This window comes from Marmota monax, unplaced genomic scaffold (assembly GCF_021218885.2).
Source record: "Marmota monax isolate L192 unplaced genomic scaffold, Marmota_monax_Labrador192_F-V1.1 WCK01_AAM20220418_F8-fsc00127, whole genome shotgun sequence".
Taxonomy (NCBI): domain Eukaryota; kingdom Metazoa; phylum Chordata; class Mammalia; order Rodentia; family Sciuridae; genus Marmota; species Marmota monax.
The window spans coordinates 5623387-5650437 of record NW_026692894.1 but is presented as its reverse complement, the minus strand read 5'-3'; the positions used below and the strand labels follow the sequence as shown (position 1 = coordinate 5650437).

At 44.8% G+C, this 27051-nt stretch overlaps 1 pseudogene; it reads right to left on the bottom strand.

Moving 5' to 3' along the window:
* Positions 1-15836: 15836 nt before the first annotated feature.
* LOC124096708 (exosome complex component RRP41-like) lies at positions 15837-26445 on the bottom strand (annotated as a pseudogene).
* Between the last annotated feature and the right edge of the window lie 606 nt (positions 26446-27051).

The window sequence follows — 27051 nt, the reverse complement described above, 5'->3', positions numbered from 1 at the left end:
AAGGAAATGCTGTTTCTCTGCAAGGCAGCCGTCGCTGCCCACTGATCCCCTGCTCTTTAACCCCCATTTATCTGCCGTGATTGCCCGTCATCTACCAGGATGCTGCCAGTCTTGTGAGCATAGACGGCTCACTGACTGCTGCCGATTATCTGCCATTTGCCCATCTGCCCACCTCTTGCCTGCCCATCACCTACCACCCAACATCCACCCACAGATTGCCCGCCATTAGCCTACAGACCACCAGCAGATTGCCCGATGCCCACTGCCCCCCACTGCCTGGAAGTCCATTGTCACAGTACCCACAGGCTTGGTTACATGTGGCTGCTGCCATCTTGGGACACCCACCAGGGCCTGCAGGTTTGCCACTGCCATCTTGGGGCACAGCCGCCTCAGTCTGGGGACTGGATCGGGAATTATATTGTCGGGGAATCTGCAGGTCTCTCCTGAGGTCTTCCTACTGGGTGTGCTAGTGGCCACCATCTGGCTGCCTCCTTGCAGGGTGGCTCCCTGTGTGAATGCATCCCTGGTGGTCTCCTTGCAAGTTGAAATGGCATTGAGATCAGCAAGGCAGAGCCTGCGGAATCTGAATCCAGGTCTGTCAGGTTGCAGCTGGGTTTGTGTGGGCCAGTCTGGGTCTAGCAAGCCTGTGGAACACCAGAGACTAGGGGCAGTTTGGAGTGGGGGGAGGGAAACACAGGTTGGAGAAACCAGAGAAAATGGGCTCTCTCCAGCTCAGGGAATCCTGAAGTGCAGGGGGACGGAAGAGGCCAGCAACATCAGGTGGGAAGCCTGGAAGAGGGTGTGAGGACATCTTGCCACCAGCTCACCTATCCAATATAGGTCCAGCACCCACCAGGCGAGAGCTACCATCAAACTTCAGACAATCAGACCTATCTGCAAAGAAGGGAAGCTGAGAAATTCTTTGAAAGCCAATGGAAGCTATCATTCAATTTTCTGTTAACATTTTCCTTCATTTTTCTTTTCCCCTCTCTCTCACATCTCTACCATCTTTGAATCCAAATATTTTTCATGCATCAATTTATTGAGGAATGGGATGTCTGAATAGTATATTACAATAATGTTACATACCCTTATAGTTTTACTTTTTAAAAAATCTGTATATAATTTTTTCTCTCACCTGTCTCCTTTTCTCTTTCTTGCTTTTCTCATACTAACAGCCAAACTCTATTAATTACTCCTTTGCTCTTTCTATGAATTTTTACCTCTCTCTCCTTCTCCTTCATAAACATTACATCTTACACTACTTTTGTTCCCTCATTAGAAATGGTAAACCCTTTTAGCAAACTTAATGTTTACATTGTAGATAATAATTAAACACACCATTTCTGTTTATTGTGACAAAATTGTAGACAACTTAATACGAACTATTTGGTTTAAAGATGTATGTTGTTTGCATTGGTGCTGTTAATATTGGTCTCCCCCTTAAAGGTGAGGTACTGGAAGCCTTCAGGGACACTATAAGACTACAGGGTAGAAAGTATACTGCCTCAGATCCATACCGATGGATGGGAAGACACACAAACAACATGAAAAAACAAGGGAACAAAGCACCTCAAACAAACCAAGATGTTCCAACAATAGAATCCATAGACAACCCAGTAGAAGAAACATCAGACAAGGAGTTTAGAAGTTACATAGTTAGGCTGGTCTTCAAAATAAAGGACGGTATCAAAGAGAAAATACAGAAGTGAAGGATCACTTCAGTAAAGAGGCAGAAATTATAAAAAGGAATCAAGCAGAAATCTTTGAAATGAAGGAAACAATAAGCCAAATTAAAATTTCAATGGAAAGTATCACCAACAGACTAGACCACTTAGAAGACAGAACCTCAGGCAATGAAGATAAAATACATACTTTTGAAAATAAAGTCAACCGCACAGAGAAGATGGTAAGAACCATGAACAGAACTTCCAAGAAATATAGGATACCATGAAAAGATCAAATATAAGATTTATTAGAATAGACAAAGGCATGGAGACACAAACCAAAGGAATGCACAATCTTTTCAAAGACATAATAGGGGCTGGGGTTGTGGCTCAGTGGTAGAGCGCTCATGTAGCACGTGTGAGGTGCTGGGTGCGATCCTCAGCATCACATAAAAATAAATAAAATAAAGGCATTGTGTCCAACTACAACTAAAAATTTTTTTTTTAAAAAGACACAACATCAGAAAATTTCCCAAATCTAAAGAATGAAATGGAAAATCAACTACAAGAGGTTTACAGGACCCCAAATGTACAAAATTACAGCAAATCCACACCAAGGCAAAGTATTATTATTTTTAAAATATTTTTATTTTTTAGTTGAACATAATATCATCTTTATTTTATTTATTTATTTTTTTATGTGGTGCTGAGGATCGAACCCCGGGCCTCGCACATGCTAGGCTAGGCGAGCGCTCTACTGCTGAACCACAACCCAGCCCCACACCAAGGCAAATTATAATGAGAATAACTGACATACAGAATAAGGATAGAATTTTAAAGGCTTTGAGAGGAAAAAAAAAATCAAATTACACATAGGGGGAAACCAATTCAGATTTCAGCTGATTTCTCAATCCAGACTCTCAATGCCAGGAGGCCCTAGAAAAAACACATCAAGCTCTAAAAAAAAAAAAAAAATGGATGTCAACAAGAATTTTATATCCAGCCAAATTAAGCTTCAGATTTGAAGATGAAATAAAAACCTTCCATGACAAACAAAAGTTAAAAGAATTCACAACTAGAAAGCCTGCACCACAGAACATTCTCAGCAAAATATTCCATGGGAGAAAATGAAAAAAAAAAAAAAAAAAACCACAATGAAAACCAGAAAAGGGAGGAGCTACACTAAGGGAAAGGTCAATCAAAGGAGAAACTAAGTCAAGTTAAAAAACAAAAATAGGGCTGCGGTTTTGGCTCAATGGTAGAGCACTTGCCTAGCATGTGTGAGGCACTAGGTTCAATTCTCAGCAACACATAAAAATGAATAAATAAAATAATGGTATTGTGTCCATCAACAACTAAAAATAAATAAATAAACCAAAAATGACCAAGAATATAAATCATATCTCAATAATAATCATGAATGTTACTGGCCTAAACTCATCAATCAAAAGACATAGACTGGCAGGTTGGATTTAAAAACAACAACAATATGCTGTCTTCAAGAGACTCACTGCCTAGGAAAAGACATCCGCAGACTGAATGTGAAAGGTAGGAAGAAAACATATCACTTGCATGGACTGTATAAATAACCAGGGATTTCCATACTCATATCAGACAAAGTGGGCTTCAAACCAAAGTTAGTCAGAAGGGATGAAGAAGGACAGTTCATACTGCTTAAGGGAATCATACATCAACAAAACATAATAATTGTAAATATTTATCCCCAAACAATGGAGCATCTACGTATATCAAACAAACCCTTCTCAATTTCAAGAACAAGACAGAGATGCCCTCTTTCACCACTTTATTCAACAGTTCTTGAAACTCTAGCCAGAGCTAGACCGAAGAAAGAAATTAAAAGGAAAACAAATAGGAAAAGAAAAACTCAAACTATCATTATTTGCCAATGACATGATTCTATATTTAGAAGATCAAAAAAAAAAAAAATTCCAGCAGAAAACTTCTAGAACTAATAGATAAATTCAGCAAAGTAGCAGGATACAAAATCAATACCCATAAATCAAATGCATTTCTATACATAAGCAAGAGAAATTAGGAAAACAACCCTGTTCACAACAGCCTCAAAAAAATTAAAATGCTTGGGAATCAATCTAACAAAATAGGTGAAAGACCTCTAGAATTAAAACTATAGAACACTAAAGAAAGAAATTGAAGACCTCAGAAGATGGAAGGATCTACCATGCTCTTGGATAGACAGAATTAGTATAGTCAAAATGGCCATACTACAAAAAGCCTTATACAGACTTAATGCAATTCCAATTAAAATCCCAATGACATTCCTCGTAGAAATAGAAAAAGCAATCATAAATTTTATTTTGAAAAATAAGAATAGTTAGAATATCAAAGCCATCCTTAGCAAGAAGAGTGAAGCAGGAAGCATCACAATACCAGACCTTAAATCTACTACAGAGCAATAATAACAAAATTGGCATATAACCACACAAAAGACAGAAATACCTTTTTCTTTGGGGTCGCTGTGACGGCTCCTCTGACCTTAAGGGTCCGCAGAAAGAGAGAGAGCGCACGTGTTGACCCCTTTCATTGACGAGAAGACATTCAAATGAGGCAAGGGGTCAGGTTTCAGGGGGCTGAGTCTATCTTCATGATGTCCACGGTCAGCAGGTTGACTGACACCTAGGTAGGCCACACCCAAGGACAGAGTAACTGCTGCCCCTCAGGTGTAGAGAACCAGACGCCTCGGGAAAAATCCCTGCCATAAACTGATACAGGTGTTTCTCAGGTGCTGATACCAGGGGTCACACCATCTGGATCTGTGAGCACCAGGTTCCCAGCACAGTAGCTTTGACTTGTAAATTTACCCGCTTCCCTCCCTGGAGGGTCAGGAGGGTACCCCCTGCCCAGGGCTTATTTGTCCAGTCCATGGCCAGCCAGTGCTCCTTGTCTCCGATGCAATCTCTTGAGGAGCTGGCAACAGGAAGTTGTTACTTGTGCCCCAGGCTGGTTTAAGAAAATGCTCAGAGGAAGTGTCCTCTATCTTCAGCCTTCATGCTGGTGGCTGCAGGTCAGATGACACAGAAAGGACCATAGTCCGCGGCTGTCTGGGCTTCTCACTGCTGATCTCCCCAGTGCTGCAGGCAGGGGAGCACCCACCCCTGAAGAGTCGCTGTCAATCCCTGGGCTTGTTCCAGTCTGTTCATTCCTTCAGCTAATCCAGCTCCTGTTGGGAGTGGCTGGTGGGAAATCCACAGTAGGCCCTGGTCTCCAGCCTGCTATGGTGTGTCACAGCCTGCGAAATGGGCTCCTCGGTGTTTTAGTCAGCTTTTTCATTGCTGTCACTGAAAGTGTTAAACCACGATCCAAAGAAAAGACCACCAACTCCAATTTAAATCAAATTATGTGATGCTGAGGATCGAACCTGGGCTGCACGCATGCCAGGCGAGCGCGCTACTGCTTGAGCCACATCCCCAGCCCTTAAATCAAATTAAAGCAAACTTGTAATTCCCACCTGCTGGGGCTGTCTCTCTGGAAACTCGAGGGAACAGAAGACAGTCCCACAGCTCTCTAGGAGCGCAGCTTTATAGCACAGAAAGTTGCAAAAAGGGTGGGGAGGGGTGTCTTGAGAACTTACAGATAACAGGATTTTGACAAGCACAACACAAAAGCTGGTTAATGGTCTAAATGGTTCAGCACTTACGGAGTAAATTTAGATCCCAACATCAGAATTTATGAGGCGCCATTAGAGCTTCAGAGAGGGCTGTTATCTGGCCAGGGAAAGCCAGAATTTAAGAGGTGCCACTAAAGTTTCAGAGAGGGCTGCTATCTGGTCAGGGAAAGCCAGGCATGGGTGAGTTCAAGGCACGGGCAGGCATTCCAAGCAAGTTTAGAAATCACAGTAATTTATAGTAAAACTGAAATTAACTTTTCATGCCTTTGTGGCGAGATGGCTCCCATCTTAAGAGGGATTTTAAGCTGCGTTTATCAGCTGCACCTATAAACTGGGGGAATATATAAGATGGGTGGCAGCCCACTGTGTAGGTGAAGTTCTTCCGATGTTTTATGAGAACACTCCTTTACTTTACAACCAAACCTCATCATTCCATTTTGAGTCTCACCTATAGCAATCTTTTCAACTCTATTCTACAAATTGCATAAGAATAAGAGTTGGAATTAACAATTTTATTTTTGTACAACAGTGGCATTTTTTATCGTGGATAATGTGCTTGAATCCCTATAATCATAGACTTGTGGTAGCAAAAGGAAAAAAAAAAAACCAGGAAAACACTCATTTTCACCTTGAATATGTAAATGGTTAATTGTGTCCTGTGCCTTAAATGAAAAAGAATTTCTTTGCCTTTTCCTTTTTTTTTTTTTTTTTGTTTTGTTTTGTTGTGTTTGTTTTGGTGAAAGCATGTCTTTCCTTCCCCACCATCCCATGGTATGTTATTTAAAATTGAAAGGGTATTGAAATCATAGGTTTGTCAAGTTTAACATAAAGCACTGATATAACTTGCTAAGTAAACAGGGGACTATTAACGTTGCCTATCCAATCTTTATATTGTGGAAGTATGTAACTATTTTTGGAATTTTTTGTTTCTCAAGCTGGGAATTTAACCCAAGTCCTCACACAGGCTAGGCAAGTGCTCTACCACTGAGTTACATTCCAAGCCCTGTCAGATTTTTAAAAAGTATTACAGGGGTGCACAGCTGGAGTTTTTATTTGAGTTTAAGGTGAGACTTTAGACTTGGACTATTGATGCTGAATAAGTTAATAACTGGGGACTATTATCATGAATGAATGAATTTTGTGTGGTGAGATAGACAGAAGTCTTGGGAGCCCAGAATGGAATTCTATAGTTTAGGTATAATTTGAGAGATTCCCCCAGTTTTCTGTATTGGAAGCACAGTCCCTACGATGGTGATCTTAAGAGGTGGTGGACCCTTTAAGAAGTGGGGAGTAGTGAAGTGGTCAGTTCATTGGGACACTGTCTGGTCTCACCCAGTAAGTTAGTTCCCATGCCATTGGGTTACTATCAGAGAATGAGCTGTCCCCTCCAATCTCTCTGGCTTTCTCTCTCTCCATGTGACCCCTCTCACGTGCACTTCTGCACACACTTCCACCACTGTGAGGCCATCTGCCACGAAGCCATCAGCAGAGCTGAGCAGATGCCAGCAAATTGCTCTTGGACCTTCAGGTCTGAGAGCCAAACAAATCTCTCTCTCTTTTCACATTTCCCAGCCTCAGGTATTTTTTGTGTAATAATAGAACACAGAGTAACAGAGGACTTTATTGGAAAAAGTAGAAAACATGTTAGATCATATGGGCAATGTAAGCAGGAATGATGGAAATTCTAATAATAAAAAGGAAATGCTAGATGTCAAAACCATTGTGTGATGGTTGCTTTTATGTCTCAACTTGACTGGGGCATGAGGTGCCTAGATATTTGGTAAAACATTACTCTGAGTGATTTTGTGAGGATGTGGTGTTTTGTTTTGGTTTTATTTTTCAGTACGGGGAATGAATACAGCAGTACTCTTTTATTTTTTTATTTGGAGACAGGATGTCACTAAGCTGCTGATGCTGGTTTAAACTTCTGATCCTTTTGTTTTAGCTTCCTGAGTAGCTGTAATTACAGATACATGGAGCTGCAAATGTTTTTGGGTGAGATTAGCATTTAAATTGTAAGACTGAATAAAGCTCTCCCTATTCTAGATGGGTCTCCCCCACTCAGTTTAAGACCTAAACAAAAAGGCTGGCTCTCCTCAAATGGCCTAAATTACTGTGTCTCCCACATTCATATGCTGACATTTTAATCCCCAATCTGATGTTATGGGGGTGGGGCATTTGGAGGTGGTTAGGTCCTGAGGGTGAAGCCCTCATGAGAAGAAATCAGTGTTCATAAAAAAGAAATTCCAGAGATCTCTCATCTCTTTCTGCCATGTGAGGATACAGATGTTGTAAGATTTGTATACTGAGAAACAGGGCACCAGGCGTTCAACAGGAAGCAGTGTTGATTTCACGCCAAAGGCCAAGTTCCTGAATGCAGTGAGGATGTAGCCCCTGCTGGTCCCCCTCTCCCCCTCCCCACTACATACTAGACCCTTTGTTTCCCCTACATGGAAAAATACATCTTCATGGTTTTTTTTTTTTTTTATGAATTCATAAGGAAGTTGTGGCAGAGCTGCACAGTGCACTGGGTGGGGGGCAGCAGGGTTGTTCATGCCCCCTGAGTATTGGCAGTGTTGTGCATGTGCCAGAGAATGCCATGCCACCTTCTCTGTGTCTAGGGAATGCAAGCACAGTGGTGTTCTCCACCGCTGGCCACGCCCTGTTGAATCAGTCACACATGCGCACACAGGTGCTAGCCATGCCACCTCATCTTTTTTGAAGAGGGCTCCTGCCACATTCCCTGCTTTGATGCTCTATGGGGAGGTGGGCAGCTCCTCATTAGGGGTTCCCATTAGAGGTAACTGCCAAGGAATGTGTAAGCCACCTAAGAATTTAAAGTCTAAAATAATTAGTAAAGAACAAAAGACAAAGTCAAAAAAGACAGTTTCAAAAAGGTAGAGCCCCTGATAGGTCCACTCCACACAGGAGCTGGAGCTAGACAATTAGAAAATGGCTCCCGTGGTTTATTTAAGGGGGTACATCAAAGGCAGGGATAAGGTTAAGGGGTGGAGTCTGGCTTTGTGATGTCTTGCATTCACAGGTCACACCCATGTAAGAGGGGCTGTGCAGCTACAGGAGGTCACCCCATCTCCAGGGCTGTGTGGGACCTGTGGCAGAACTGAGGGGGAAGTTCACCTGCATCAGGCGGTCTATCCCTGTGGGGGTGCCATGGGAAGTTCCCAATGCCAGACCTATCCCCTCACTGGCTGCATTGCTGATAGTCCACATACAGCCCACAAATGGCTTTCGGCAATGCTGCAATTCCTCCAAGGTCAAAGAGCATCATCTTGACTTAACAGCTTACTTTTCCACAGCATGACGTGTGCAGCTGTCTCTCTTTCAACCATAGCCTCCATTGGCTAGAGACAGACTTGATGACCAGAGGTAACAAGCAAGGTGGGAGCAGGCAGGTCCTCAGCATGAAATCTACAACACTTACAAGAGTTATGAATCCCCCAAAAGTTGTAAACCTCTAAATAGGTCTTCGGGGTTCCAGCCCTTCCAGGTCCAGACCGTGACATGAGTAATCTTTCTTACATGATCTGTAATTTCTTCTATGACCTTGCTTTCCTCAGCAATATGTAAGCAACAGATACTCAGGTTAATTTTCCACATATCCCACCTGCGTAAGCAAGCAAGTAGTCTAAAGACAAGTGGTTTTTTTTTTTTTTTTTTTTTTTTATTTAAATATTTATTTTTTAGTTATCGGCAGACACAACATCTTTGTTTGTATGTGGTGCTGAGGATCGAACCCGGGCCGCACGCATGCCAGGCGAGCGCGCTACCGCTTGAGCCACATCCCCAGCCCCAGACAAGTGGTTTTGATAGATAGCATCATGCATTTGAGTACTTTGTTTGGCCCATAAATTGAGGGCTTACATGGTCTCATTAGTTATAATTTCAACAACTGCCTGGAGCCCAATGATTCAATTTAACATGTAGATGGGGGGTCCAGTATCCCAAGAACTCATCCTCTGCCCAGGTGGCTGGACCATGATAGTGAATTATCCTCTCAGGGGCCATTCATCATCTTTCCAGTCACCAATTGCCAGGGGTCACTGCTCTCTTTGAGCTCCTCGGTCTTCATATACTGGGACTCCCTCTTGATAATGGAAGAAGGGAAAATGGAGGGGTGAGTTGTCCCCAGTACACAAGATCTGGGCCTGCACAGTCCACCCCGTGCTTGCCATTCAATTTCTATGGCAGCATTTTCCTAGGCCTGTTTGAGGCTAGAGAAATTTGACAAGGGATAGAGATTTGCTTCTGTGTGATTTAAGGATCCCATTGGTTTTCTGGGTAATTTACATTATAGAATTTTGGGTCCAAACATATTAGAGTCCCAACTGAGATGTTAAATGATTTTCCCTCTCAGGGAAGACAATATTTTCCAATAATAGAGGTTTTGAGGACCCAGACTCCAGTGGTTGAACAAGGAGACATGGTTCCACTATAGGGCTCATGGGGTCTAGCTCTTTAGCCTCCCATGGCCACTGATCCCCCATATTAGTTCCTCCACACACAGAGCAAGAAAAGACATTCAGAGATTGAACTATAGCCTCTGCCAAGGTTAGGAACAGATTTCTGTTTGTAGTGGAGATAGGAGGTGGGCTTTTCTCCATTTTCTCATAAAAGGAATGAGACCTGGAGGGAGGAAGATGTAAGTGAAGTTGTGACCCCTTTGAAGTACCATCTGGTTCCTGGGTCAGCACCTCGTCCAACTATACATAGGCCTGTTCAGTGGCTCGTTCTCCATCCTGAGTCTTTGGGGTCAACAAAAGTGAAATTAACAGTGTTACGGGCTCCCAGGTCATAGTCAGGTGTAGCAACATCCTTTTGAAGTAGAGCAGTTTTTCTCCTACTCTGTCAAATGGCCCATGAACACCACTCCAAGAGGGACCAAAAAATGGCATGATCAGTACCTGTGGACCACATACCATCTTCAGGCTGTTCACACATATGCTTGTCCTTGAGCCTGTCCCCCATTTCCCCAGATATGTCTCCATGTGATGTCACGGACATACGGTAGGGCATAACAAATGCCCAAGTCTTATTCATGCCCCCACATGCGTCAAAGGGTACTGACATTGGTTGCTTTAGATTAGTAAAGTGAATTTTATAAATTAATAGGCCCTGTTCCACATCTCCTTCTGGTCAGCTTTGGACTTCCAGCCATTCTTTTTTTTTAATATTTATTCTCAAACTTTAGGTGGATACAATATCTTTATTTTAAATTTATGTGGTGCTGAGGATCGAACCTGGTGCCTTGTGCTTGCTAAGTGAGCACTCTACCACTGAGCCACAACCCCAGCCCCATTCCAGCCATTCTTCAATGGAGAAATACTGTGGGTTGAAAGGAGCATATTGATTCCCCTGTTGGCAGATAGAATAGGTGGTCTTATTATACCTTCGGTCCCCAAGACTGTTCCCTGGCAGGAGAAATGGACATAATAAAGTAGATTATAGTGATACCTTGAGCTAATTGAGTCATGTGAAGGCCTGGGTTACGGGATGAGGGACTTAAATCTACAAATGGGAGCCAGATCAGATACTTCTAATAGCAACAAAATGTCCTATCAAAAGGAGGTAAAAGGATGGGGACATAGCCCACTTGGTAGAGTGCTTGCCTCGCATTCACAAGGCCCTGAGTTCAATCCTCAGCATCACCAAAAAAAAAAAAAACTGTTTATAGATACTTTTCAACCCAGTGCCAGTAAATTGGAATAGTCTCCGCTAATCCTACAGCAAAAATGTAAGGCTAGGACCATGACAACAGACAGGGGTAAGGGGTTGACAGTGAAAAGACTAATGTAGGAGGTAAGAATAGTCCATTAGTCATGGCAGCTGGTCTATTCCTCAGTCTTCTGCCATGTGTAGATTAGTCAGCTCCAGAGTGACGAAAGCAGGGCCATTGTCCTCAGGGTCCTCTTGAGGTTCAGCTTGCTTATTTTGGATGGTCAACTTGCACAGTGAAGTTGGATCTGGAATGCACCCCCCATCATGAGAAGCCGGTTTCACTCTGCTGTGGTGAGTCCAGGGACCACCTCAGCCACCTTCACTGCAGTAGGGGTGCATAAAATGACAGTGAACAGACCCCTCCCCCACAGAGGTTTTAGGGGTTGGACATTCCATTCTCTTACCCTGCATCTCTGGTTACAAGGGGTGGGCATCAGTGGTCAGGCTCACAAGTAGCTGTTCCCTCACCCAATGGTACCTAGTGACCAGGGCTGAGCCTAGAGCCTGCATCTGCTGCCTCAGTAATGCTGCCCAGTTTCTTTAGATCTCCTCATATACCCCTTATAATGGGAGAAGGGCATTTGTAAAGAATCTCATAAGGGGAGAACCCTGTCTGTCTAGTGGGGCTAGACCTAATGCTCAGCAAGGTGAGTGATGGGCAATACCTGGTCCTAGTGGAGGTGGGTTTCCTGACATAGTTTGCCTTTTGGGGGGCTCATTCCCATAACAAAGGCTCTTCCTCTCCCTATTTTGTGGCCTCATAAAGGGGCTTTGCTAAGATAGAGAAGTTAGGTATCCAGATTCCACAGAAAGCTGCTGCCCTGAGGAGTTCCTGAACCTCGAGTCAGGTTGAGGGAACCGAGATTGAGCAGATGGCCTGCTTTCTCTCCAGGCCAAGTTGACATTGTCCCTGGGGTAGATGAGGTATTTGACTTTTTTTTTTGACAGATTTGGGCCCTTTTCCTTGAAACCTTGTAGCCAGCTTCCCATAGGAGGGTGAGGGTTGTTGTGTCCCTTCCAAGCCATCCTCCTGCGTCTGTCTGGCAAGCGGTAGGTTGTCCACATACCGGAGCAGCATATGGCTATGTTTATCCACTGGGAAGTCTTTTAAATCAGAGGCTAACATTGTGCAAAAAAAGTCAGAGAATTTTTACATCCTTGAGGCAGTCTAGTCCACGTTAGCTGGACTTTGTCCCCATTCTCAGGATTTTCCCATCGGAAGGCAAAGATTGGTTTACTGGGGGGGCGGGGGGCAGGTGGATACAGAAGAAGGCATCCTTGAGATCCTGACATGTGAAGAAAGCAGCTTCAGTGGGGATACGGCCCAGGAGAGTATAGGGGTGAAGGACGACTGGGTGCAGGGTATCAGTGGCCTGGTTTACTGTTCTGGAGTCCTGAACCAGCCAGCTGGCATCTGTTCCTGGCTTCTGGACTGCCAAGAGAGGAGTGTTCCAGGATGACTGGCAAGATCAGAGGATTCCAATCTGTGCCTTTCAAGGAATGAAATATTGTTTTTAGAGGGTGGGCCCAGTTTCTGGTTTTAGTTTTACTACTATTGGGGGTTCATTTGGGGCCAGTTCAGGAGACTTGTCCTCAGCCCATACCCCAGGAACCTTGAAAAGAAGCTCAGATCCCTATTGTGGCCTTTGTACAAGACTACAGAAGCACCACTCTTCTCCTTGGGGGACCGGGAGAGTGAGGATTTTTGCTTTTGGCTTTCCTAGGGTCAAGAAAGCCTGGCCACAAGAGTTGAAAGTTATCTGGGCCTGCAATTTTCCTAATAAGTTCTGACTCATTAAAGCCACAGGCCAGTCAGGGAGGTATAGGAATTCATGAATGACTTCATGGCCATCTAAATTGCATCACTGAGGGAGCACAAAGGATCAATGAGCTAGGCTACCTGTGGCTCCCACAGTAGTAGCTTGTTTCTGTGAGAGAGGGCCCACAGGTTGGGTCACCATAGAATGTTCTACACCAGCATTGACCATGAAGTTCATGGGCCAGCCCCCACAGTCACTTGGACCATAGGCTCCTGGGGAGCCTAACAAAATGGAGCCCAGTCTCCTGGTTTTCATTATAGTTTCCCATAGTGCCCAATCCAACAAAATTATCCTCAAGGACTTCATATGGTTGCCATGGTGGTTGGTACCACCCTTGAATCACTCAGCGCCTCCCCCTTGGTCCAGGGACTGGATGGCAATCCTCTCTCAGCGACACTTGTTCTTCAGTGACCTTGATGGCAACAAGCACATTGGCTCTGTCTTAATCAATCTCTGGGCGAGGTGGTTCTTCTCGATGGCTGCTTCTCTGGCCTTCACTCTAGCCCTCCAGGATACCTCTCGGGGCATGACCAGAAGGTCCCACGAGGGCAGTGACAAGTAGATTTACCTTCTTCATTCTCTGGTCTGCCTCACATGGGCCTATTGGTTTCAATTGATGAATGCTTTCATCATTACCTCCAATAGTTAGTTTGCATTCATTCCAGCGAAGCCATCTAACTTCAGCAGTTATGTCAGAAGTCTCCCTGGGTATGACCAACAAAAGTTGCATTAACCAGCTGCTGATTTTCAGCTGCTTCTGGGTTGAAAGGTGTACAAAGACAGACCGCTTCATGTTGCCTCTCATAGAATTGACTTGGGCTCACTTCTGGTCCCTAGAACACCTCTGAGGTCTTGCTCATGTTCATGGCCTTCTTTCCTCCCTCTTTCATGCTGCCTAATAGTGCTTCTTAATAATGCTCAAGCATCTGAAATCCCTGGTCATCGTTAGGGTCCCATTGGTGAATCTTTCTTCAGGAATTGGCTCAGGGCATCAGCTTGGGCATTCACAGTTCTGCCACCACATTAAGTGTTCTTCCAACCACTTTAACATGGCCTGGGTAACTCAGCAGTGTTCTTCAGTGTTAAATTGAGTCAGAAGTAGCTGGTGGCGCTCAGTGCAAGTGGGCTTGTGGGTCTGAATGATGGATTGCATTAAATCAATCATAGCCTGAGGCTTGTCAGTGAAGGAGGGGCTGTGCTTTCTCCAATACAGGAGATCAGTGGTGGCAAAAGGCTGATAATATGAAAGTCCGTTGTCCTCCTTGCACCTATCTTGATCATAGTAAATGGGCCCCTGGGTTTGTCTTAGTGGCATTTGCAGGGCACCTTGGCATCTATTTAAGGGGGGCTGCCAGCAGGTCCTCCTGGCACTCAGGAGGAATAAAGTGGAATATCCTCTGTCTCCCCAGATAGAATGGGTTTCTCAAGTTCCATAGCATTTTGAGGCATCATAATTTTACAGTTCCAGGCCATCATAATTTTACAGTTCTCTTCCAGGCAAGCCGTTAGCCAATATGGCTGAGAGAGGATGATGTCTTGCCAGCAATCGATATAAGAAAACTGGTCAGAGTGCCCAGGGTCACCCTTAACAACTCTAAACACTTTGCTAACTAGCTCTGTCTAGGGACCCCTAGGTGAGCCAGCCTACTCGGAATGAGGGCCCATTTATTTCACAGAAGGTCTGGAGCTTTCCAGTGGTTAACTTAACCCCATAGTCTCCAGAATATCCCTTTTTGAAATTATTTATCGTACACCCTAGGGGTATACACTTACTCTGTTTGCCACCCATTTCCTCCTTCTAAAAGATGACAGTCATACACACAAGAAGGGAAAGAGGGAAAGGAGTGAATGATAACTCCATCAGTCTCTGGCCATCCTGTCTCGTCAGGTGCCTCTTAACATTGGCAGGTTGGTATAAACCCCTGATCTGGACCAGGCTTGTCGACATTATGGAGAGCCTGGTGTTGGCACAAGCTGTATGAAGATCATCGCGTGTCATGTTCCATGACTAAACACTCAAGAGTCACTCCAGGTGAACTGGGCTGTACGAAATAATCACAGAGAAATACCTTTTACTTTGGGTTCGTGGCAGCTCCTTTGACCTTGGAGGTCTGTGGAAAGAGAGAGCAAGCACATGCTGAACCCTTTTATTGGGGAGAAGCCATTCAAATGAGGCAAGGGGTCAGGTTTCAGGGGGTTGAGTCTAGCAGATCCTTTGTCACTAGGGTGCAGGCCTCAGGATGCCGTGGGAGGTGACCTCACCTGGTGCCAGTGATCTATGGGGAACTAGCCCTCCTAACATGACAGCACAAGGACCCCTGAGAGCACAAGGGAACCTGGTGGGGCCACAGGAACCAGCTCAGGGAACTCACCCATCAGACAGTTAGGAGCCCTGATTCAAGAGGTAGACCTTCCTCAAACATCAGAGTGGCCCAAGTAGTCTCAATGGTGCAAGACAAAAGTGCAACTCTAAGGTGCTAGGCAAAGAATTGGAGACTGTTGGATGCAAGTCAATGGTGATTGGATGAGGTGGGCTAAGCCCAGAGTGAGTGTAGAGTCCTGATCTGCAGTTCCATGGTTGTTGGGAGCTGCCACATAGGAACTGAGCGCCCCTTGGTCTTGAGTGATGAGAATGTGGAGATGTGGCAAGCCAGCCATGGGCTCTGTGTGTGTGAACTATGTGTATTAAGCACACAAAGTGGACTGAACTGACGTTGCCCCTCTGTTTGGGCGGGCCTCGCTCTGGTCTTTTCCCTTGCTCTGCCATGATCCCCACATAGCTCATGAAATGGGCGTGGCCTTCCTAGATGTCAGTCAACAGGACATCAGGAAGCTAGAGGGCACAGTGCAAAATAGGGGGCCTCAGATCAAAAACTCAGGAAAAATAGATGTGATTCAAACCAGGTTACCTAGTTTGAATATTACACAATTGTTCATGTATTTAAACATCACACAGTAATCTATAAATATGCATAATTTTATGTATTGAATAAAAAATTTAAAGATACTAAAACATTGAGTTTTTTCCTTTTAATCATTTTATTTGTTATAAACCATAGTAGGGATATGCTGCAATGGAGTAGACTATTTTTCTTCTTCTTCCCACTAGGTAAATACATAAGACTGTGAATGGTGGAGAGAAAAAGGCAGACTGGAATCCTCAGGATCAAAGAACGATGTGTTGATGACTTTCCTGGACTTTCTTTTCACATCATGTGTCCAAGACTGGAAACTGAAGAAGTCAACAATCTAGAAATAGTAATGGAAGAACACCAACAAAGCCAACCCCAAATTTCTCTCTCTAGCCAAAGGACCCGAAGGAGGGAAGTCTAACAGTTTTTGGACAATGATGGCTTTACTCTAGCCAAACATCAGCAAAGGCCAGTAGAGAACCTTTTACACTCACCTGCCTGTGAAGTCACTCCAAATCCCCCTTGTCTTCATCAGTTTTCTGTTACTATAGCAAGATTCCCTAGGCTGATAAGGTAGAAAGAAAAGAGACTTATGTAGCTCACAATTCTAGAGGTTTAAGGTCATGGCACTAGTATCTGCTTGGCTCTGGTGAAGGACTCATGGTGCATCACAATGATGGGAGGACATGTGACAGGAGAGATCACATCTTAATTCAGGAAACTGAAGCACAGCTGGGGTCCCATGAGAACTACATCAACCCCTTCCAAAGGCACACCCCAATAATCTAGAGACTTCTCCCTAAGACACACCACTAAACACCCTTAAATGTCCCCCCACCTCTTAACATTCTTATAATGAAACCTAGGCTGGGCTCTCCACAGATCTACAGAATTGGCATTTCTGGGTTGGGGCTCAGGAATCTGCATTCTCACCGATGACCCTGGAAGTTCTAATGCTAAAATGGAGGCTCAGTATCCTAGACTATTTGACAATTCTTTCTCTTATTTTGTATCATGCTTCTGTGCTGTGAAAAGAAGACCTAACTATACCTGCTTACATGTTTCAAAGATCCTTATGCAACACAGGAGCAAGCTAAACCTCATAACATTCTGATACTCAGTCCTCACCCAGAATTCCTGAACCCTGTCACCTTGCTGCTTAGTTTGTGAGTTGTAATTCCAGACTTTAATCTCACAGAGAAAAAAAAAGACTAAAAAAAAAAAAAAACTTGGGTAATGTTGGGAAAAGTATAAACGGCAGCCATACCCCAGAGAAAAAACCCCAACATGGCGCCTAAGCACCTCTTCTTCCTACCTTCTTCTTTTCTGCAGTGGCGCGAAAAGTTCCCGCCCGTGTGAACTCTCCCGCCGGCGCCAATTTCAAATCTCGCTGGCGGGGAACCTTAGCCCCAATGAGAACTAATTCCTGGGCTCTGGAGCTGATATCTGAAATAACTTGCCAATAAACGGGTTGCCTGCCGTTTATCTAAGCCCTACCATCTCCCCCTTAGTTCTATATAAGCACACAGCTTTTTGCAGTAAAATTGGAATTCTCCCGGCGAAGTGTCTTTGCGTGGGGAATTCTTTCAGGTAAAACCCCCAATGTCAGAAAAGATACATAAAAACAACAAAATAAATCAGTCAACATAAATAGAAAGGATAAAGGAAATGTGGCAAATAACTGGAAATGTCTAGAGATACAGCAGTTCTGGGTCAAGGCCAGGAGCTATAGCCATGTCTTCTGAGAGGTGGCTGTGTAGACCCAGGTACACAGTCAACCTCAAAGCTACTAGTGGGGCTCACCCTGGTGACTCAGCCTGAGGTGTTAGGACAGCTGGGCTGCCCCTGGCCCATGTGAACCTGACTTGTGTTTGCATCCCACCGTGAGGCAGGGTAGAACATGAGTGCCCAGAGTAGGTGGGCTGCAGGGCCTTGGAAAGCAGGTTCAATAACAGAAGGAAAACAGATACAGGAATGAATAAGTAATGTCCAACAAAAGGGTGGGCTTTTTTTTTTTTTTTTTTTTTAACACAACCCCAGTAGCTTATCATAGGGTGGGGAGAGAATCCTAGGTGTTGTGAGGCTGCCTTGCAAAGTAGCTCCCTTGCTCTGCCACCTGCCTGGGAAAGGCTGACACTCCCTGTTCTTACACCCTGACGACTCCAAATTGATCCCAACCATCAGTATCTTCCATTAACTATCCAAGTGAAATATTGGACATAGAAGTGGCATAATATAAAGGTGAAATTAGCAAAAACTTGAAATACAAGGGTTGGAGTGTGGCTCAGTGGTGGAGTGCTTGCTTACCATGTACAATGAGGCCCTGGGTTCCATCTCCAGCACTGCCAAAAAGCACAAAACAAAACAAAAAAAAACTTAAAATTAATGTGAAATATTTCCCATTAAATAAAAACATTGAGATTGGGATCTGAAAAGTAAATGAATAGTAAAGCTTCATAAATGTGGAATGAGGAGGGGACCAGAGTGAGGGATGAATATTGTTCTCTCCTCTGTAGGTAGAGAACTAAAAGATGTTAACCTTTCAATTTTTTAAATGGTGACATAGAAACTGACAGTTTTCAAACCACCCAAATTTGGGGGAACAAAGAACTAAAAGCTAGACCACACAGTAGAAATATGTAACCAAACGGTTTAATTATTTGAAAAAAAAATAGTGGAACAATTAAATTGAGGTGGCCTGATTCAAGCCAGTCCCATCAATTGTTAACAGTAAATTTCAATAAAATTAGGTCTTCTGCTAAGAAAGCATCAGTAATAATATCCTGATATATGTTGTTTAAAAGAGGAATGCCTAAAATATGAAAATGGATAAACTTCAGACAGTACCAATAAACACCACAAAAGTAAAATGCCAAGATTACTGATGTGTGATAATACAGAATTGAAAACCACAGCCATCAAGTGGAACAAAGAAATATAGTTCATATTGACAAAATTAGTGAGAGCAGATAACATGAACTGGGTACTGATGAAGTTACAGTTACTCATCTAAGTTGTTAATGACCATTTATTTATTGAAATGGAAGTTTTGAGATAAAACTCATTTGCCTGCTTCTGCTGGCAGGTAACACTGGGGTTTCTCCACTTCTGCTGGCGGGTGGGATCTGCACAAGAGGCAGCCTCTGCGGCCCCAAGTGTTGCAGTTCTTAATGGCCAGCCCTGCCCTCCCTGCAGCTCACCATCAATCTTTTTCTTTCTGGGTTCTTGTCTCAGGAATTCAAAGAATGAAACCCACAGACCAGGCAGGATGTGTGAGTATAATAGTAGAATTTATTCAAGAACAGGAAAAGAAACCTTGCCATCCAAGAGGGGACTCCATAGCATGTTTCCTTGCAGGAGTGTGCTAGACTGGGGATTTGTCTAGCACTTGGGTCACTGCTATTGGTCCAAACTTTTGCCAACTAGGGTTTGAAAACTACTAATGACAATGATCCAAATTTATGCTAATTAGGGTTTGTAAACCTACTAACACTATATATCAGCTCTAGAATCTGGACTTCCATTCAGGTCTGCTCCATTTCCATTTTCTTACCACAGGTCAGGAAGTGGGGTTGGGGGTTGAGAGTTGAGGTCTTCCAATGGTCATGATCGATGCTAGCAGGTTGCTGCAGCGCTGCATGCAGCCGGTTTCTGCCGCAAGCATCTATCTGTACCATACCCAGGCCTGGTGGACAAAAGGTGACAGGTCCTCCCATCTTGGCTCTCAGAATGTCAGACCAGGGGCCATGCTTGCCACCTGAGCTCCAACCCACCCAGGCCACTGCTCCACTGCTCCTCTGCAGCTTCTAGGAAGGGACCCGTAGGCTTGCTGCTCCACTTGGCAGCTAGGGCGCCAGTATCTTTACATCTGGGTAAAATTTGCCTCTGGGGGAAAAATGATCAACCCTATTTAGAAACAAGGAAGCTGGGCCTGGCACCACCGCGCAGGCCTGTAATCCCAGCGGCTCAGGAGTCTGAGGCAGGAGGATCGCGAGTTCAAAGCCAGCCTCAGCAACAGCAAGGCACTGAGCAACTCAATGAGACCCTGTCTCTAAATAAAAGACAAAATAGGGCTGGGGATGTGGCTCAGTGGTCGAGTGCCCCTGAGTTCCATTCCCAGTACCCAAGGGAAAAAAAGAAAGAAATGAGGAAGCTGAGTCACAGAAGCCAAAGAACTTACATGAAATCCAGTCCGTGCCAGTGGAACAACCTGGCTATGAACTTGAACTTTCCAGCTCCACATTGCTATGAACCATCACATCAGTTTCCAGTGTGTGCTGAAGCAGATAAAAACCAACTTGGGGGATTAACACAAGGGAAACTTATGCTCTCCCACTCCCCCAGGGCCGAAAGTCCAAGATAGAGGGTTCCAGGGATCTTTCACTCTCTGCCTGAACTTGGCCCCCAGTCCCACCAGCTCTGGAGCATGTGGCCTCCTGGGGGCCTGTGGACATCCCTCCTGGCAGGGAACATATCAGGAAGTCCCTCAGGCTGTTCCTGCTGGGGCTCTCTCTCTCTCTTTTTTTTGGACCACTGCTGGTCCATCTTCCTCTGTGTCTTCATCTGCCACCTCAACTTCTGAGTCGCTGGAACTAGTAGACACCCTGAGCAGGGCCCATGTCCAAGGGCCCCAGTTTCTAATTGTTGCCAACAGGCTCTGGGCAGGCCATGTCTTATCAGGTTAGCCTGTTGTCATTCTGTGACCTGCATTCACTCATCTGTAGGTTCTAAGGGCCGTGACAACATATCTTTGCTGTCAACCTATGCTAAATGGGGCATCTCTCTCTAGTTTCAACTGTTCCTGGGGTTGGGGAGGACGAGTGGCTAGCTCAGGTCTGTGGCTAAGTTTAATGCACACAGCAGGGGCCTTGCCAGCCCTGCAGCACCCCTCTTTGTGTTTTGGTGGGGTGGGGGCATCCCTGTATTCATGTGGTGGTCCCCACCCCTCTAAATCCCTCAAATGGGGGAGCTACCTCTAACCACATGAAGGCTCCTGGCAAGCCTAGTCCCTCCCCCCACCCCCACACTCCACCCAAAAGCCTACAAGTGTCTCTCTAGGATCCAGCTGACTGCACCTATTATTCAACCCCAGGGCTGCAAAGGCCCCAGGGTGCTGTTTTTCAAGAGGTTTTGGCCTTTTTTTTTTTGGTGGGAGGGTACCAGGGATTGAACTCGGGGGCACTCAACTACTGAGCCCCATCCCCAGCCCTATTTTGTATTTTATTTAGAGACAGGGTCTCACTGAGTTGCTTAGTGCCTTGCTTTTGCTGAGGCTGGCTTTGAACTCTCTGCTGGAATTACAGGCGTGCGCCACCATGCCTGTAAGGTTTTGGCCATTTTATTCCTAATTAACTCCTTTGTTGCTTACCTAATTTATCCCAGCAGCGCTGGGCTTAAGCTGCAGAAATACGTAGAATAGATGCCTGCCCACAGCACAGGAAGGCCTTCAGGTATTTCATGAGTCCATTCCTTTACCGACAACCAGGACCTCTGTTTAGATCTTCTCCTGAGGCCTGCAGATAAGGACAGTGGCCAGCCCCCATCCTCATTTCCCTCATTACCTCTTTTTCTTAGAGACCTAATCTCATTGCAAGCTTTCCCATACGCTGCCTAGTGTTCAACCCAACAATTAGGAACACACAAACATAAGCCAGAAAAAGATCATCACTGCTAACAATTTTTTTAAAATATTTTTTTAGTTGTAGTTGGACACGATACTTTTATTTTATTTATTTATTTATTTTATGTGGTGCTGAGGATCAAACCCGGTGCCTCGCATGTGCTAGGTGAGTGTTGTACCGCTGAGCCATAGCCCCAGCCCCACTGCTAACAATTTTAACTTGGAAAACCCCAACTTGGTAAAGTGTTCTCCTAAAGCCAAGCTAGTGGCACATGCCTGAAATCCCAGCAACTGAGTAGAAACTGAGGGGACTGAGGTAGAGGATCATAAGTTACAGGTTACCCTCAACATTTAGTGAGGCCCTAAGCAACTTAGCAAGACCCTATCTCCAAATACAAAATAAAAAGGGCTGGGGATGTGGCTCAGTGGTAAAGTGCCCTGGGTTCAATCCCCAGTAACACACTCACACACACACACACACAGTGTTCTCCTAAACTTTGTAACTTAGAAGGTTTGTACACTTGGTGAACATAAATACAATGAAGTTTCAAAGAAGCTGATAATAATTAGCATTGCAGTTACATAAAAGTCCTTTGCACATTAATCTAGCTTTTATTTTTGAAGTAAAATGTAGAATCCCTGGTGTGTAGGGTAACTATCATTATGTGACTCTGCCTTTAATAGGTCTGTACAGTTTAACATCACTGACCGACCAAAATTAAAGAACAACATTAAACATCTTGTAAATTTAGGAAACCATGCAAATGATCACAAATAGACTTGTGACCCGGTGTATAATTGCATGTCATGTAAACAATAACAAAATGTTTACTCAGTCAAAGCAAACAGAGGCAGATTGGGTTTTCAGCGGCAGGGCTGCCCAGATAGCAGGATTTTTCAGATAGTATTTCAGAGTACTGTCATGGGAGGAGAGGTATTTTCAGAGAAATGACTGAGGGGCTCCCAGAGAGAAGTGGGAACCTGACTCAGGATTAGCAGGGTGCTAGGCTCACATGTGGAAAACCAGTGTAAGCAAGCGTTATCCAGAGACCTAGACAGAGGTTGATTTAGGAAAGTAGATTCACATTCAAGGGAATGTGGAGCATCTCTAGAGTGAGAAGTGTGTCTTGGGGTTCCTGTCACTCCTTTTAAAGAAAACCCGGGGCTGGGATGTGGCTCAAGCAGTAGTACGCTCGCCTGGCATGCGTGCGGCCCGGGTTCAATCCTCAGCACCACATACAAACAAAAGATGTTGTGTCCGCCGAGAACTGAAGAATAAATGTTGAAAAAATTTAAAAAAAAATAAAGAAAACCCGGTCGGGGCTGGAAATATATCTCAGTTGGCAGAGTGCTTGCCTCACATGCACGAGGCCCTAGGTTCAATACACACACACACACACACACACACACACACCCCTGATGAGGGATAGCTATGGAAAGGAACATAGGAATGAAATCAATCTGGTGATCTCAAGATTGTTTGTATTTTCTTTTTTTTTTTTTTTTAAATATTTATTTTTTAGTTTTCAGTGGACACAGCATCTTTCTTTGTATGTGGTGCTGAGGATCGTATCCGGGCCGCACGCATGCCAGACGAGCGCGCTACCACTTGAGCCACATCCCCAGCCCTGTATTTTCTAATTTATAAATTAAACATCATCACGGGTATGAGGCAAAAAAGTATTTATAGTTCAGTACCATCTAAGTTTTCAGATATCCAATGGGGGTCTTGGAATGTGTCCCCCAGTGTAAGGGGAAATGACTATATATACATTATTTTTTAAATTTCACTGAGATCGTCTGGGAAGGAAGATTAAAGCTAATTTTTAAAACATTTCTATTTTTTACACTGCTGTATTTTTTTAATCATCTCTTTCCCAAAGCCTATTGCTACCATGGATAGTTCGCCTCCTAGGACCTGACACACAGTAGGTAATAGATAGACATTGGTTCAATGAACAAACAAAATGAAAGTATGGAAGCCTTTCTTTCTTACCTTTATTTCCCTTCAGAGTCTATTTCTTGAATTAAATTCACTGCATGGGCCCCTCAAATGTTCCCCCAATTCCCAAAGGGCTGGGTAAGTGACAAAATCACCTTAAACATAATTCCTACAGCCTTCCTCTCCTGCCAAAAGCTCAACCATTTTCATATATTCGTTCAAGAAATATATATTGGTCACTTACTATATGCAAAGGACATATTAATACCAGCAACTTCTCCAAAAGATTGTCCTAGTGAAGTCATTCAGTCAACAAATATTTGGGCACCTTCCACTATTTCAGGTGCAGGGACTGCAGGGGTGGCCTTAAGGTCTTGGTGCCAGAAGTCTCAGCCCCTTCAGACACAAAGTGTCCTCAAACAGGTCACGCTTAGTATCCTGTCTACTATCTGAGGGAAACTGCAAGCTCACATGTCTACATGGTGAATTTGGAAATGCCCAAACTCTAAAGTAAAGGAGAAACGCAGGGAAAACCAACCTGAATGCTTGCGCATGACTCCTGCCACAACAATACAGAGGTCACAGGCCTCTGTGCATAGAAACACCCTGAAAAATGATCCCTAAGGAAAAAAAAGTTATTTAGAAATTTTAGTGTGTTAAAACTGTGCGCAAATTCAGTGCGCTTATTTGTAAAAGCAGGTTCTATGCTCAGATCATTACAGATTGTACTTTGGTCTCCGTGACAGTCCCGTAGGACCTGGGTTGTGGCTGACTCACCTGCTCAGGCAGGGATGTCTAGGGCCCCTGCCCCATCTGTCAATCACTAGCCTGGCTGTACCTTGGCCTTTCCCTTCAAGAATGCTGGGTGTGGCCACTAGGGCTGCAGGCAGTAACCAAGTCAGAAGCTGCACTTTCTCACTGCAGGGTGTCTGGAAAACACCTTGTGAGCTCCAGCCCAGAGCCAAGGGTGCTCACTTCCCAGGTGCTGGAGAATAGGATTCCAGCTGAGGAAGATATGAAGGTGATGCTGAAATGAAGCCCTAATTATGAAGAACCAGGCCTGCCACGCCTTCCCCAGGCCTGTGTGCCAGGCTGCATCTGCTCTTTTCTTTTGGTGCTGGGGGTTGAACCAGGGGCACTGTACCACTGAGCACATCCCCAACCCTTTTTATTGTTTATTTTGAGACAGGGTCTCGCCAGGTTGCTGAGGCTGGCCTTGCACTTTTGATCCTTCTGCCTCAACCTCCCAAGCTACTGGGATTACAGGCATTAGCGACTGTGCCCAGTTTATATCTCCTCATTTACAAACACAAACCTGGGCAGGGAGTAGTGGCACACGCCTGTAATCCCAGCGGCTCTGAAGGCTGAGACAAGAGGATCCCGAGTTTGAAGCCAGCCTCAGTAAAAGTGAAGCACTAAGCAACTCAATGAGAACCTGACGGTAAATAAAATACAAAATGTGGCTCGGTGGTTGAGCGCCCCTGAGTTCAATCCCTGGTACCAAAAAAATATTTAAAAAAATAAATAACACAAACCTGTTTGTCTTCCTTTCCTCTCCTTTCTTCTTTTGTCTCACTATGTTGCCCACACTGGCCTCCAACTCCTGGACTCAAGGGGTCCTCCTGCCTTAGTCTCCTGAGTGACTGGGACTAGAGGTATGGGCCACTTGAAACTAGTTGCTTTTGTTATTGTTGTTGAGCAGACTTTATTCTGGACATAGGTGGCTGGGTGCTCAGTCCCCCAGCAAGATAGATGCCTCACGCACATATTGCCATACCACATGGTCCAACAAGGTGTGCACATCTCTAGCAGCTTGGGCAGTGGCCTCTAGCACCCGCTGCAAGTGGTCCTCATGCAGCCGGGCATCCATTTCAATCCAGCCTGAGGCTGGCAGCAGGGCCAGGGCTAGTTGGGGACCACCAGCTGTTTCCTCTACGTGGCTGAGGTCTCCCAGGGCTGTGTCTTCCACAAAACCAGCTGAACATGCACAAAGTCCGGCATGGGTATCCCAGCATCCAACACTGCCATCACACAAGCTGCATAGGTTCCACTATCAGCCTGCAGCACCTGCACACAGATGTCAATCTGGGATCGTGGGTGCAGCTCAGTAAGAAAAGGTCTGGCACAGCTGTAGGCCCATTTCACAGGTCTTACAGCCTCCATGTGGCCTCTGCTTGCGCTCACCTGTGCTGAAGGTTGCTGAACTATACTGACAGTTCACCAGAGCCCGGTCAGGCAGACTTGGAACCCCGATCTCCCTGGAAACGGTTATTTGGAATTATCTCCTCTCCATCCACCAGCATTCTTTCGGCTTTGCAGAAATGTCATGTTTGTTTCTATCCATTGCCTTCATCCTGGCTTCTTTCACCTAGGAAGTTGGGCTCTCACATTATGTGCTAAGCAATTAAAAATTATTTCTGTATTGGGGAGGCACTTTTACAGCGTAGAACGTAGCAATAAAATCAGACAATTTTATTTAAAGTCGAGGCTCTCAGAGAGTTTATGTTTCCGTGAAAGACAAACGAGTAAGATTAAGTAGAAATGACGTTCCCAAACGTGACGTGAGTAGAACTGCGGGGAAGTGGCCGAATGGGCGACAGCCTGACATGATGAGGAGCCCGACTGCGGAGTGCAGGGCGCAGGAGAGAGACAGGGCATACCCAGGGATGCACCTTAATAACTTGGGCATTTACTCATCCGACAGGCGGCATTGAGCATTCGTGCGTAAAAGGGAGGCGCTGCCCGCTCGCCTCGTGCGGCCCGTAGACCACTGCCAGCGCCTGGGTGTGAAGATTGCTCTACATAGGCAGAGCCGTCGGTCTGCGCTAACACGCGCCTGCGCGCCTGGATCTTGCGCAGCTCCGCGGCGCGACAACTGTCCACCCGGTAACCCAGGTCAGACAGGGGTCCAGCTCCGCCAGGTCGCCGACCCAGCTCTCTGTGTCGCGGAGAACACGGCACCCGGAAGCCCGGGCTTGGCGGATTCAGTTTCCGGCTGTCCGTTCCCTTCCAGTTCCGGGAACTACGATTCCCTACGATCCGGACACTTTCCGGGCCCGGGACTACCACTCCTCCGGACTCATTCTGGCCGGGGACTACGATTCACCTTTCCGGCGAGGACTCCCGACCTAAAAGCAACATTTTTAAGGCTGTCTGGTTGTCTGGGAAACAGGGTTCTGGTAGCTATCGTGTGAGGGTGCGGAACTGATAGAACCTTAAAGGACATAGCAACAGTCAAGAGCCAGTTGGTAGGATCAGGCAATAGTTTCTTGTTATTTTTTTAAATTTCTTATGAATTTTATTTATTCATATTAATTATAATGGATACATTGCAGTCTGTTATGAATTTAATCAATATAAAATATAAATACATTACAACGAGTGCAGTGGCCAAGCCTACAATCCTAGCCATTCAGGAGGCTGAGGAAGGAGGATCACAAGTTCAAGGTCAGCCTCAGCAACTTCGTGAAACTCTGTCTCAAAATAAAAAGGTCTTGGGATGTGGTTCAGTGGTAGAGCACCACAGAATTCAATCCCCAGTATACACAAAAGAGTAAATTTATTTTATTAGCGTATTGCTCCCCAATCTAAGTGACCTGTAATCTCATTTTCTAAAAACGAAGGTTTTTTTTTTCTGTTAAAAAGAGAGATACACATGTACATATTTTTTTTTAAGTAAAAAGCTGTCTTTTCTATATTGTTTTATTG